The sequence below is a fragment of the Phaenicophaeus curvirostris genome (genome assembly GCF_032191515.1).
Source record: "Phaenicophaeus curvirostris isolate KB17595 chromosome W unlocalized genomic scaffold, BPBGC_Pcur_1.0 scaffold_35, whole genome shotgun sequence".
In the NCBI taxonomy this organism is placed as follows: Eukaryota; Metazoa; Chordata; class Aves; order Cuculiformes; family Cuculidae; genus Phaenicophaeus; species Phaenicophaeus curvirostris.
This window is the reverse complement of record NW_027206664.1, coordinates 2954583-2963440: the sequence shown is the minus strand read 5'-3', so window position 1 is coordinate 2963440 and position 8858 is coordinate 2954583. Positions and strand designations below refer to the sequence as shown.

General features: G+C 44.0%; 1 non-coding gene across 1 annotated transcript; it reads left to right on the top strand.

Annotated features, from left to right (window-relative positions):
* Positions 1-699: 699 nt before the first annotated feature.
* Positions 700-782, top strand: LOC138733851 (small nucleolar RNA SNORD72). Its single transcript, XR_011339484.1, has one exon. It is a non-coding gene; the product is annotated as a small nucleolar RNA SNORD72 (small nucleolar RNA).
* Positions 783-8858: the final 8076 nt, after the last annotated feature.

The window sequence follows — 8858 nt, the reverse complement described above, 5'->3', positions numbered from 1 at the left end:
TACTTCGCTATTCGCTCTCTAATTTGGAGTTCAGTTTGCAATAAGTAATTGTAACATCAGATTCTGAGTTACAGGTTTCTAAAATGTGTTATAAAGCTTTAAGTTGTACTTAAAAGGTTCTATCCTGTTAAACTCATTAAGAATTTGTTTTATCTGAAATGGAGCTCTGTAACTTCTGGCTTAATACACCAGAAAGCTGAATGAAAACTACCAAGCAATTCAAGAGTCTTTTCCTAAAAATGTAGATTGGATTTAATAGTCAGTCTTCTACATCCTGGACCCAAGTGTAGTTGAGGGATCCATTCATCTGTGGCTTTTTGGTGAGCACAGTCTTTTCCAGCAGCAGCCAGAAAATACCTTACAGTGTGCAACTGCAGCCTGGTTTCCACCGAGTGTTGCTGAAGTAAAATGTCGCATTCAAAAGCAAGCTTGGGTTTGACTCCTCTTTTGTCATGCCTGTCTTAATCTCTGCTTGGAGACATAGAAGTTTTTTGTAAGAAATTGACTTGCACTTCAGTACTAACAAATGTGAAATCTTCTGCTCAGTTGCTTAGTAGGAACATAAAGGAGTGCCTTTGGTGGGTGTGCTGTATCTGATTCAGTCTTCCAGTGTTTATTCAGTTACTGAAATCTTCCTATTTGAAGAAGTCAAATTTACTTCAGCAGAAGAGAGAGAAAACCATGCTGCTTATTCCAAACAGCTTGTCTGTGATCTTTCTTATTAAAAATGTCTGAAAATGTATAAACTCCATAGTGATTTCAGTACATTACTGAGAGAAGCTGAAAAAAGCTGATGAACTTGATCTAAAACATTACTTGTTAGAAAATAACCTGGAACAGAAACCACCCTTTCAAAAAGCGGTAACCCTATTTCTATTTGTAGGAATGGATTCCGTGAGGGAACTGTGCCGAAGCCCAAGAGAGCAGCTGTTGCAGCCTCCACTTCATCGTAAAGACTCATCTGTCTGCTAAAATAAATAGTCCTATTCAGAAAACATCACCTTTTATGCATGCTTTATTTCAGTGAAATACGGGACTCCTTAAAATACGTAAATTGACATCCACAAATTCTTGATGGTATGCACTGAAGCAATTCATTAAAAATAATCCTTTAAATGACTTCATTTGATAGTGTCTCCACCTTGAAAAGGACTGTTATGTCTGTGCTGAACTTAAAAGAGAGGCTTGTACATGTTGCTCAAAAGGACTTGCCTGTAAGAGAAATGAAATATTGGCACTATGGACTGAGTTTCATTGTGCTCTAGCATGCAGAGGCAGAATTTATCTCAAAGACAGTAACTTGATTAATGGCTCTAAGTGCTGTTCTAGGAGGGAATAGTTTAAGAGGGATTTGCAGTCTTGGCTACTGATGACTGTTCTGTGGCTCAAAGGCCTGTGAAAGTATTGCTTTTTCAGTGGATCATTGCTTCTTGGGTAAAAAAACCTCCTGAGCTGGAGCACATGTACTGCCAGACATGAAGGGACTGGAGACCTGCTGTAGTTGAGATGGAAGCTACCCAAATGGTCTGGAAACTTGACAACAAATAGATCAGGCTTAATAATGATGGGTGTTAACAGTAAATGGTAGGGAGTATGATTAAGAAGTCTGTGACTTGGGGGTACATTTGAATTACAAAATCATTGAATCACTTAGGATGGAAAAGACCTCTAAGATCAGCAAGTCCAACTGTTAACCTAACACTGCCAAGTCTACCACTAAACCCTGTCTCTTAGAAGTGCCACATCTAAAAGTCTTTACCTCCAGGGATGGTGACTCAACCACCTCCCTGGGCAGCCTGTTCCAGTACCTGATAACCCTTTCGGTGAAGAAGTCTTTCATAATATCCAATCTAAAGCTCTCCTGGTGCAACTCAAGGCTATCTCCTCTTGTCCTATCACTCAGGAGAAGAGACCAACACCCATCTTGCTCTAGCCTCCTTTCAGGTAGTTGTAGACAGTGATAAGGTCTAACCTCAGACTCCTCCAGACTAAATAACCCCAGTTCCCTCAGTTGCTCCTCATACGACTTATTCTCCAGGCCCTTCACCAGCTTTGTTGCCCTCCTCTGGACACACTCCAGCACCTCAATGTCTTTCTTGTAGTGAGTGGCCCAAAATGAACACAGGATTCGTGTACAGGGGGGATGAATGTGCTAGATCTCTCCAATTTAGAGAGAAGGGTGGTGTGGGTGACCGTGTGAAAGGCTTTACAGAAGTCCAGATAGATTGCATCCGTTGCTTTTCCTGTGTCCACTGCTGCAGTTACCCTATCATAGAAAGCCACTAAGTTGGTCATACAAGATTTGCCCCTGGTGAAGCTGTGCTGGCTGCCATTAATCACTTCCATGTGCTTTAGCATGGCTTCTAGGAGGATCTGTTCCATGATCTTCCCAGGCAGAGGTGAGGCTGACAGGTTGGTAGTTCCCAAGGTCGTCTTTTCTACCCTTTTTAAAAATGCACACAACGTTACCCTTCTTCCAGTCACCAGGGGCTTCTCCCGATTGCCATGACTTTTCAGATATCATGGAGAGGGGCTTGGCAACCGCATCGGCCAATTCCCTCAGGACTCTGGGATGCATCTCATCAGGTCCCATAGACTTCTATACGTTCAGGTTCCTCAGGTGGTCATGAACCTGATCCTCCTCTACAGTGGGAGGGGATTTACCCCCCTGGTCACCATCTTGCTGTCCCGTAACCCAGGAGGGATGAAGAGAGCAGTTGACAGTGAAGAATGAGGCAAAAAAGTTGTTAAGTACCTCAAGCCTTCTCCTCATCTGTTGATATGAGGTCACCATTCTCAACCATCAGTAGGGGTACTTTAACCTTCCTTTTCTGATTGATACACCTGTAGAAGCCCCTCTTGTTGGTCTTCAGTTCCCTTGCCAAGTTCAGCTCCAGCTGCGCCTTGGCTTTCCTGACTTCATCCCTACACAACCGGGCAGCTTCCCCATACACGTCCCAGGGTACCTGTCCCTGCTTGCACTGCCTGTGCAGTTCCCTCTTCTTTAGTTTAACCAGCAGGTCTCGACTCAGCCACACTGGTCTCTTCCCTTCCCTGCCTGATTTTCTACATATGGGGACTGAGCGCTCTTGCGTTTTATGGAAAGCATCCTTGAATATTTGCCAGCACTGTTCCGCTCCCTTGTCCCCAGTTTTTACTAAAAGCCCCCTTTGTGGTAAAACAGGGAGGGAAAGGAATTGGGAGTCCAACTGCTCGGGTTTAGCTGCCAAAATCGACCGTTTGTGGCTACTCTTCCACGACAGCTCTTCACATTCTATCCCTTTCCTGAGAAAGAAGGCAATGCCTCCACCCCTCTTTCCCAGTCTGTCCCTTCTGAACAGCCTGTAGCCATCGATAGTCACACCCCAGTCATGGAATTCATCCCACCAAGTTTCCGTGATGGCAACTAGATGATAGCTTTCTAGTAGCACGGTAGCTTCCAGCTCCTCCTGCCTGTTACCCAAGCTTCGTGCATTTGTATAGAGGCACTTCAGCTGGGCTGCCAGTTGCATCACCTTCCTAGTGGACCCTTTATTACCTATAAGGTGTTTTGGAGAAGTATCCTCCCTGACCCCTGTCCTCCCACCACTTGTCACAGGCTAGCCTGATGTTATCCCCCTCCCCCTTCACATCTAGTTTAAAGCCCTATCTACGAGCCCTGCAAGCTCCTGCTCAAAGATCCTCCTCCCCCTCTGAGAAAGGTGGCTCCCATCCGATACCTGTAGTCCTGGTGTCATGTAGGCCATCCCATTGTTGAAAAACCTAAATTTGTTGCGGTGACACCAGCCACGGAGCCGTGTATTAATCGACTGGGCCCATCTGAGCTTTGCCATGTCACCACCTGTAAGTGGAAGGAGGGAAGAAAAAATCACTCTGGCCCCAGATTCCCTCACTAGCCGTTCCAAGGCCCAAAAATCTCTTTGAATTCCCCTTGGGCTTCGTACTGCGGCTTCATCCCCTCCCACGTGGAGCAGTGGTAACGGGTAATAGTCTGTAGGCCTCACCAGGTTGGGAAGTTCCCTAGCAACATCCCTTACCCGAGCTCCTGGGAGGCAGCAGACTTCCCTGTGAGTGGGGTCTGCTCGACATATCGGACCCTCTGTCCCCTTCAGTAGAGAGACTCCTACAACTATGACTCTCCTATGTGTCCTCATGGCAGTTGTGGTAATACGGTGTGTGCCGTTGCAGTCTCTGCCCTTTCTCCAATGTAGGTGCATCTTCCTCCGCGTTTTCCCCCAGTCCGTTCTCCACACCGAGAGCCTCAAATCTGTTGTGGAAAGACACCTGAGGAGGTGTGAGCAAGGAGTGGGGGTGGTTTTCTGCCCCGTCGATGGACTTGCTTCCACTCACTACTTCCTTTTGAGGCCTTGCCTACAACCTGATGGGGGGAAGATACCAGATCCCTTTGATCCTTGGCTTTTTCCTGTGGCTGAGTCTGCTCCTGTATCCTGGAGCTCAGGGTGTGGTTCCACCAGTCTATCTCTAGCTCACACTCCCTGATGCTCCTCGGCCTCTCTACTTCCTCTTTCAGTTTTGCTACTAGGCTGAGGAGGTAGTCCACCTGCTCACACCTCATGCAGTCATTGCCCTTGCTGCCCTCTGTTTCCAGTGCAAGCTGGTGGCACTCCATGCAGCCTGAGACCTGGATGGCTGCGTGCTTTCCTGGGAGCTCAGTCTGGACTGATGTGTCCCTTCTGGCAGGTGCAGAGGATGCAGCCACTCGCTGGGTGGACACCATGGCTGGGCTCCCTCTCACCAACTGAGCTTACCTTCTGTGACACTTCTTCCAGATATCTGCCTTTTCTTTCTGTTCTGACAGCAAGATCAGTCATTCACAAATCATCTTCATAACTGCCTATTCATCAAGCTTCTAGGTCAGAATTTCCTAAACCATGTCTTCCATGATAACAGAACCACTGGGATAATCGACCTAGTTCAACACTAGCTTCTGGCAGTCTCCCCATCTTCCTTCCTATCCCACAAAAAGACTAAAGTATAGACCATAAGTTGTTCTCTTCAGTATCATTTTTCTTCTTATTCTCTCTCAGCTTAACAAGTTTCAGGTTCAGGCTCGACATAAGGAAAAAATTCTTCACTGAAAGGGTCATTAGGCACTGGAACAGGCTGCCCAGGGAGGTGGTCGACTCGCCTTCCCTGGAGGTGTTTAAGGTGCGGGTGGATGAGGTACTGAGGGGCATGGTTTAGAGATTGGTGGGAATGGTTGGACTCGATGATCCGGTGGGTCTCTTCCAACCTGGTGATTCTATGATTCTAAGTTCAATGCACACACGTTACACTGGGTACATATAAACACCCCCCAAGCAGCTCCCACAAAAGCAGAAAATCCATAGAGGGCTGCCACCTCCAAAACAATTCACCCATGCCACTCCACAGTTCACCAGTGGGTAAAGAAAGCAGACTGTACAAAAAACAGGCTGAAGATGGGAAGGGAGATAGCAGAGAAATAAATATATTAAAAGTTGATCTTTAAGTTTACAGTAAATATTAGTGATTACCAGATGTAGAATGAAAGCACTTAGAAATACTTCTATTTTCTCAATCTTAAAAACGCAATCTCTATATTGTTAGGAAAATCGCATTCCCTAACTATTGTACCAAATAGCCTTTATAGTATGAAATTGTATGAAAGAGACCATGAGAGCTTACATTGTTTAGTGCATAGACATGGTTAAGTAAGCATGACTAAAGCTCATTGCAAGGACAGACCCCACCCTGAAAAATAAGGGGTATTCCTGGACTATCACAATAATGACAGCATCCTAGCCCCTCTAAGGCTTCTGTGAAACCCTCCCATTATCTGGCACCATAGATAAGTAACTGTAGCAAGATTGACTCCAGGGACATCTAGATCAAGTAAGAAGCAGATGGATGCCATATCATTATAGTTGCTTTGTAAAACAGTAGCATGCCTGTGTTAAGTAGTGATTGGTCAAATCATGTTATACCTTTCTAGCATTCAGGTACAAGAACCATGTGTAAAATCACACGCAGGGTGCCCCAATTTGAACGAGACACCTCATGCGCATGAATAAAATAACTAGTAATTCTATACTTTGTGGTCTGGCCTCTCTCCTTGGTCAGCATGGGTGAGTTGCGAAATTTTCATGACAATATCCCGAAAATTAAGAAATAGACCTACCTTTCTGTAGACCACTGTATGATTTATTCCCGGTGTTAAAACCCAAAGATGTTAACAAAATACTCTGAATTTGTGTATTCTGTGCTTTAAGCTATTAATATTAATGTAGCCAACTTACGCAGCTACTGCATTAAAGGTATTGATGGCAGCATGCTTAAAACTGACTTAGCTTAATTTGGTTTTAATGTAAGTCACCTTTAAAACACTTCAAAGTTTTATTCAAGAATCACAGAACTGGGGAACACAAGAGAATGTACAAAAGTGAATCACTGCCCCCCTGAACAGTGTCACCATCAGACTGAACAGTAAAAAGAGGAAACTATTTAAATATCTAAACATAAAACCTTTTCTCAAAGGAAGTGTTTTATTTATTTATTTAAAAAACAGACCACACACACAGTCTGTTCATTTTATTATAAAGAAACTTGCCTGTTTTAAATTTCAAAGCCTTTCTCTCTTCCACATTGCCCAGGGCACCCTTTTTTTAGGCTGAAATTTCTTAACAAAAATAGTTGAACAGAACAGGAGTGTGTACTGACTTATTATGGAATTAATTGTATCGGGAAAATAATGTCATCACTGGTCTGTGACAATAAATAAAATGGACATGCTCATACAAGTGAAGTCAGGACTTAGATGTCAAGCATTCCCCCATGTCCATCATCCCCGAGAAGATCTAGCCAAATTCTGCAATTAATACGTAATTTATAGTCTCTTTCCCTCCTCTACCCCTCCCTCCTTTCAAAGTTACTTTCTGCTTGAAGCATAATAGAAGAATGGAACCATCTGTGCAACAACCTTCCAAAATTGCTGAAGTCTCAATACTCAGTACTGCTACGAGAAGATGTTCAGAGTAGCTACCTGAACCTGACTTTCTAAAAGAATTAGACATAATTACAGTGCATTACCTGTTTTGCGTTATTTGCCTAAGCATTTTATACATGTAAATAAGTTTACTCTTAATAACAGAGAAGGAAGATTACCAAACATTTACAGGAGAGGAAAAAGCTACCAGAGTAGCTAAAGCATTACTTACAGTATGGCTTATCTCATGGTAACTTATTTACCCTTTCAACTTTCAGATCCATTCAGTTTTTCATCTCCCTTCTCCTATAATTTTTTTGTTACATGAACGCACAAAAGTGATATTGAACACAGGCTTCATTTCACAGCTGCCGACACCACCAAAGGAAATGACTTATTTAGTACCAGACAGTAAAGGCAGAATGAAAGAAATGACCAGTTTTTCAAATATGAAAACTGTGACTACAGCTGCTAGCAAATTACCTAGTGTTTAGAAAAGGGATTAAAAACCACTTATTCAGTCAATGAAAATAAGTAAGATAGTATTAGTACCTCTTATTTTCAGTAAGTTTGAACCTTCATCCTTCAGCCGCTTGCTTTTCTTTACACAATCTTTTAAGAGAATTTCCTTTCTTCCCTTAGTTGCATGCACCCAGTTGACATCATCATCATCATCCAGATCCTTGTCATGCTTCAAATAGCTGGGAAGTAGCTTTTGAAACTCTCTCACCAATCTTTCTCTTCCACTCAAAAAAAGCCATTTGGATAACTAGAGAAAAGCATATTTTCAATAGTTAGATAGTTTAGTTTTTAAGTACATAGAAGAAAAAAAAAATCAACTCACTTATCTTTATTCTAAAACAATAATATGCAATAGACTGCCACCCATTCACACAAATTCTTCCCATCAGTTTCACTAGAGATGTTAGTCAGGCAATTATAATTTTGAGCCTAGCTAGAAGATATTCTCGAGCAGAAACACCACACCAAAAAAACCAAAGAAAACAAACAAAAAAACAACCCCACACCAAAACCAAACACACTACAGAGCTCTGACACACCAGAAAGCCTTGCAACATTGAAGCCAACACACCAGAAACAACAAAAAAGGAAAAAGGAGACTACTCAGTCCAAGGTGAGCAACACATCAGAGGCATAACCACTAGCTCAAACCACTACAAGTTGCAACGGCCATGCAGACTTCCCACTGCACAGCCCTAAACACCTTCAGCCCAGCTGCCTATGAGGAAGCTTCCCTACATGGCCACTCCTCAGCCAGTGAGGCACCCCTGGTACGTAGATGTCTCCTGGCAGCAGGAAACAACCATCCAGGTAGACTAAGGGAGACCGCATCCTTCCCCAACCTCCCTCCAGCCCCCCGCCCCGGACCAAGAGACCATTACCTGCTGCTCTCCACCAGGCACTTCCAGCTAGAAGGCCCACACAACCTTTGACCTCCAACCGGAAAGAAGTGGAAAGGTAGGGTGGCAGTAGCGGAAAAGGGAAGAGCAGGGAAAGAAAGGGGGTGAAAGAAGGGCTCCTCCCCATTTACTCCCACGGCGCTAAAGACAATCACCACAGCCATCAGTCCCATGGGGCTGTAGTTCCCCTGGAGATGGCTGGGGTGCCTTCAGCTCCTGACCTGGAGGGGCCTCGGATGTGTATAAATGCAAGTGAACTCCAACTTTAATGAGACGACTGTGAGGCATACAGGCATTGCAGGGGGAGTGCCAGTTCAGTAAAGGAGCACCCTGTTTCATGCTGCAAGGCAAAACCCCACAGCTTTGACAATTTTAATAATAGCAGCGCCAAGTACATCACACAGTTAACTATAGAAGTACTACTTGTGGGAACGCAAGGGGATGATAATACGTAAGTCTGTGTAGTTACCACC